The sequence below is a fragment of the Sceloporus occidentalis genome, unplaced genomic scaffold, assembly GCF_023333645.1.
Source record: "Sceloporus occidentalis isolate IW3139 unplaced genomic scaffold, rSceOcc1.0.p SCAF_354, whole genome shotgun sequence".
Lineage (NCBI taxonomy): Eukaryota > Metazoa > Chordata > Lepidosauria > Squamata > Phrynosomatidae > Sceloporus > Sceloporus occidentalis.
Window position 1 is genome coordinate 376,119 of NW_028317334.1, and position 6,000 is coordinate 382,118.

Consider the following 6,000-nt stretch of genomic DNA (forward strand, 5'->3'; position numbering starts at 1 on the left):
TTTAACTGCCCTGGCTCAGTGCTAGAGAATTCTGGGAAATGTAGTTTTGTGAGACATTGAGCCTTCTCTGTCAGAGAGCTCTGGTGCCACATTAAACTCCAATTCCCAGGATTCCCTAGCACTGGGCCAGGGCAGTTAAAGTGCTCTGAAACTGGACTATTGCTGCCGTGTCTTTTGGACCTTTCTTGGCCACAAATTGTCTATAGCCTGCAATGCATCTCCTAATTCTGTTGGCAGTCCCTCCCTCCCAACACTTTCTCATTTCCCCCCAAAACCAGCGCAAAGCTGGCAGATGGAAAGAGGTTTTAAAGCAGCATTTAAATCTGCCATATTTTAATAAAAGACTAAATGTCCCAAATGCTATTATCCGTTTTGTAGCTATTATTACAGAAAGACGCAGAGTGCAAACTCCTCAAGTACCTTTATTTTCTGGAGTGAGATGAGCTTTTCCAACTGACTCACTGTGATGATCTCCGGTGGTCCAAGCAGCCAAACTGTGGCCCTGTAATAATAATAATAATAATAATAATAATAATAATAATAATAATTTTATAGCCCTCTCTTCAGCCAAAAGGCTATCAGAGTGGATTAGAAATTGTTAATTAGACATTTAGACATTATGGCTCTTAGCCCAGAAGACCCTTAAATTCCTGAAATCACGCTGCCATCATCCAGTGAATTATAAAAGGGTTTCCCTTAATCTACACTGGGACCAGTTAAGGAACCTTATTTCTACTTCTTTACTGATCTTCCCAAGCATCAACCGATCCAAGACACGTGTAAAAGGAGCGTTGAGTAGTAGATATTTACTATAAATAACAAAATATAACTGAAATATAAGTCATTCAAGATATTAAGAATCTTGCAGTTACAATATTTGTAAGTATATAATGTTCAATTCATACAAGCTATTAAAGAAATGAATAAACCTAAGTGTCCAATTCTGAGACTAACTTCCAAGATCCGCTCTTTAACTCTCTCTCTCAATCTCCAACTGACACAATTCCCCCAACTGTCTCTTGGTCTCTCAGGCCTTATATCTCCTTCTCACGGAAGGTTCCAGAAGGACCTTTATCTTGCTCTCTGATTGGTCAAGAGAGCCTTCCGTAGCAGTGATGTCATTCTGCATTTGCATAAACCTCCCTTTTCTGCCTGAAGAAGACCTCCATTGACTGGAGCCCAGTCATTACACTTTCCCAAGGCAAGGCTTGCACCTATTTCCCAATGTTGTTCTTGGGGTCTGCCTTCCAGTTGTTTCCAGGTCTTATGGTGACCTTATGGGAGTCTCTGAAGGGGTTTTCTTTGCAGGTTTCTTCAGGATGGGTTTCCATGGCCATCCTCTGAGGCTGAGAGAGTGTGACTTGCCCAAGGCTTCAGTTCTTTTGGAAGACTCTTTGCTTTATCTTCTAGAAGGCTGCTGAGGTGTTGCTTCTTGCTCTGAAGAATGAGAGGAACCTTCTGGCATCCAAAAGGCTAACATTCTCGGGAGTTATGTCTGATAATACGTATATATAGGATTGCAATACCTGTTCATTTATCAAAAGGTTTCATATCATAGAATCTCATAGCTATGTTCCTTAATAGCAGTTAACCAAATTAAACAGTATATAAAACAAAAACATGAAACAAGCTAGACAATGTAACTGTTACATGGATTTGTAACTGTTTGACTGGCCGAACCCAAAGGATGCTCAGCAATTGCTCCTTTTCATCCTGGAGAGAAGTGACCAGTGGGGTGTCCAACTCTGTCCTGGGCCCAGTGCTATTCAACATCTTTATCAATGACTTGGACGACAGAAATGAGGGCATACTTATCAAATTTGCAGATGACACCAAATTAGGAAGAGTAGCTAATACCCCAGAGGACAGCATCAAAATTCAAAATGACCTGAACAGACAAGAAAGCTGGGCCCAAGCTAACAAAATCAAATTCGACACCGAGAAATGTAAGGTACTGCATTTAGGGCAGGAAAATGAAATGCACAGATATAGGATGGGGACACCTGAATGAATGAAAATACGTGTGAAAGGGATCTAAGAATCAAGTAGACACAAGTTCAACATGAGTCAACAGTGCAATGTGGTAGCTAAAAAGGCCAATGCAATTTTAGGCTGCATCAATAGAAGTATAGTGTCTAGATCAAGGGAAGTAATAGTGCCACTCTATTCTGCCTTGGTCAGGCCCCACCTGGAATATTGTGTCCCGTTCTGGGCCCCACAATTTAAAAAGGGTGTTGAGAAACTGGAGCATGTCCAAAGAAGGACGACTAAAATAGTGAAGGGTCTGGAAACCATGTCCTATAAGGAATGTCTTAGGGAACTGGGGATGTTTATCCTGGAGAAAAGAAGGTTAAGAGATGATATGATAGCCCTTTTAAATACTTGAAGGGATGTCGTATTGAGGAGTGAGCAAGCTTTTTTTCTGCTGCTCCAGAGACCAGGACCCTGAACCATGGATGCAAGATCCAGGAAAAGAGATTCTGCCTCAACATTAGGAGGATCTAACTGACAGTTTGTTGTTCGACGGTGGAACAGACTCCTTCCTCAAAGTGCAATGGAGTCTCTTTCCTTAGAGGTCTTTAAACAGACACTGGATGGTCATCTGTCGAGGATGCTTTGATTGAGAGTTCCTGCATGGCAGGGGTGGACTGGATGGCTCCAGTGGTCTCTTCCAACTTATGATTCTATGATTCTGAGATCCCAATGGGGCAGTCTCAATGCTTCAGGTAAGGAGCACCAGCCTGAAATCAAAATGGACAGACTCAATGCAAGAGGGAAGGAGCATCAGCCTTAGGTCACAATGGGCCATTCTCAATCCTTCAGGGAAGGTGCTTCAGGCTGAAGTCACAATGGGCCAGTCTCATTCCAGTCTTAATCCTTCAGGTAAGTAGCAGAAGCCTTGAATCACAACAGTCCTGTCTATTAGCCAGTCTCAGTCCATAAAGCATCAGCCTGAAGTCACAATGGGCCATAGTCAATCCTTCAGGCAAGAAGCATCAGCCTGAGATCACAATGGGACAGTATACATGCTTCAAGTAAGGAGCATCAGAATAAAGTCACAATGGGCCAGTCTCAAAATGGCCGCTGGAACACAAAATGTCTGCCAGAACACAAAATGGCTTCCTCTGCTCAGCACTTGGCAGTTGGCAGTTTGAGGCCTTCAGGAAACCCATAATGAAGATTGTAAGGTCCCTAAAGTCGGGAGTGACCCCAAACAGGATTTCCCAACCTTCACAATACCTAAAGGTTTTCCTGATGCTCTAATATAGAGACTCCCTGAGACAGTCAGTATTCTCAAGCAAAGGAGGGCCAGGAGAGCCCCGGAGAGGCTTATCTTGGGGTGGCTCTGGATCTCTGGTGCTGCAACAAACTACAAATCCCAGGATTCCACAGGATGGAGCCAGGAGAGTTAACGCAGTTTCGAACTGGAATATTTCTGCAGTGCAGATACAGCCTGAGTTGGTTGTAGAAGGGTTAAAGCACCCAAGTCTGGTTTTCCCCCTCTTAATAAAGGTTTTACTTTTCAAAAAATAAGCACTTTGTTTTTCTGTCTAATCCTTATTTTTGTTGTTGTTTGATTCATTCTTGGTAATATGAGATGGTCTAGTTTGTCAACTTCCTTCATGCATAAAAATGTCTTAATAAGAAAACTGAGGAGACTTTTAAAACCTCCCAAAGGAACCACTTTTGGCCTTGTTTGGGGGGCAATCGTCCTCTTAGAATCCAAAGCCCAATGTATATGAACAAGAAGAATAAGGCTTGTATTAAACCTATCCTCCCCATTTCTGATCCCTTTTAAAACCCATGTTCCCCAGAAAGAGCAGAGCTTTGTAATAAGAAAACCGTCTCTGAAAAGATACACAAAACCCTGCATAGTGTTGCCATCTCATGGGTCTTAGGCTTTGGGAATGTGTGCCTTTGGCCAGTGTCCGTGTGGCTGGGGCTCCAGGGTCCCTCAGTGTTGCCAATCTGGTGACTTTCACACCAAAATGGGTACTTTTCAGAGCCTTTGGTGTGATTTTGGTGGTTGGTTTTAATGGTACTTTTGAGAGTTGAAATAAGTATTTGGTGAGATATTGGGGGGATTTGGTGAGATTTGGCCAAACGTTCGGGGAATTATCTTTGAGGCTTGTTGGCGACACTGCCTGCCTTCCATATTAACTGCAGGAGGAGCCTGTGAGGGTGGGGCAGGGGGTGGGGTCTTCCAGCTCCTCTTCCCCCATTGGCCAGAATGAAGAAGGGGAGGAGCTTCTGCCTCTATTTAGCTCTGCGCGCGGAAGAGTGAGCGAGGAGCAGAGAAGGGGACAGAGACAGACAGAGAGAGAGAGAGAGAGAGAGAAAAGGAAGGAAGGAAGGAAGGAAGGAAGGAAGGAGAGTAGAGTAGAGTAGAGTAGAGTAGAGTAGAGTAGAGTAGAGTGGCAGCAGAGGGACAAGGCCTGGAAGCGGTAGGATTCACTGCTGTGCTGAGGGCTGGCTGGGCCTGGCTTGGGTCTACTTTGCTTTGGCCACTGCCCCCATGGAGGGGAGGAAGGAGGCCTAGCAGGCCTTCCAGGCATGGGCCACTCTCTCTGAAGGAGGGAGAGTGTGAATCGGATCCCCAAGTGGGTTTTTAATGCTTTTAATGGTGGCTCTCACACTGGAGCAATGGAAGTGGTGATGGTGATGGTGATGGTGATGATGATATTATCAGGCTGCCACCACCCCTTAATCATCATCAATGCCACCTCCCTGGGCATTCCTGTTTTGCACCACTGCAATTGCCATGGCTCAGTGTTCTGGAACTCTGGGAATGTACTTTTAGTTTGGCATTTCAGGTGTTGCCAAGGTTTGGAAATACTGTTTGGGGTCCATTCTGACTTTGGGCCCCTTTCATCCTCCATTTTGGGTTCCCTGAAGGCCTCCAACTGCCAAGTGCTCAGGCAGAAGCGGCCATTTTGTGTTCCAGAGGCCATTTTGTGTTCTGGCGGCCATTTTGTGCTGCTTGTGACTGTGGGGAATAATGTTCCAGAACCTTCTCTGAGGCCTCAGTTGAACAGAAGCCTCTCTTTCTCTCCTGAGGCTCCAGAGTCAGAAGGAGGCCAGGCTCCTTGGGCCAAAAGGAAGAAACTGTGTCCCTTTGTGTGTCTCTTGTGTGTCATTTCTGAGAGGGTTTTCTTATTACACAGCTCTGCTCCTTCTGGGGAACATGAGTTTTAAAAGCGATCAGAAATGGGAGGATAGTTTTAACACAAGCCTTATTCTTCTTCTTCACAAACATTGGGCTTTGGCTTCTAAGAGGAGGCTAGTTCCGCAAAAAAGGCCAAAAGTGGCTCCTTTGGGAGGTTTTAAAAGCCTCCCCAGTTTCCTTATTAATAGATTTTCAGGCAAGAAGGAAGGAGACAGACCAGAATAACTCATATTACCAAGAATGAAACAAACAAACAAACAAGAACAACAAAAATAAGGATTAGAGACTAAAACAAACTACTTATTTTTTTTTAAAGGAAAACCATTATTAGGAGGGTAAAAACAAGACATAGGTGCTTCTGCCCATTTGAAACCGACTCAGGCTGTATCTGCACGGCAGAAATAATCCAGTTCTAAAGTGTGTTAACTCTCCTGGTTCCATCCTATGGAATCCTGGGATTTGTAGTTTGTTGTGGCAGAAGAGCTCTCTGGCAGAGAAGGCTAAGTGTCCCAAAGGTAAAATCCCAGGATTCCCTAGCACTGAGAGCGTTGTCAAAGTGCCTTATTTCTATAGTGCAGATGCAGCCTTCTTGGGAAAGGGGCTGATGCTGGGGAAAAGAGGAGGAATGCAGAAGGAAAGGAGGACGGACGGAGGCCACCCTCAGCTGGACTGGCCTCCCTGACCGGTCAAGACCTCAGCTGAGTTGTGGACAATGGGCATTCTTAATACTAATATTAATATCTTTCACTGTTGATTGTAATGAGGGAGAGGGATCAGGTTTCTACTTCAATGGAAGCATCAGGTTAATTTTTAGGTGTTGTTAAGTTTGGAAA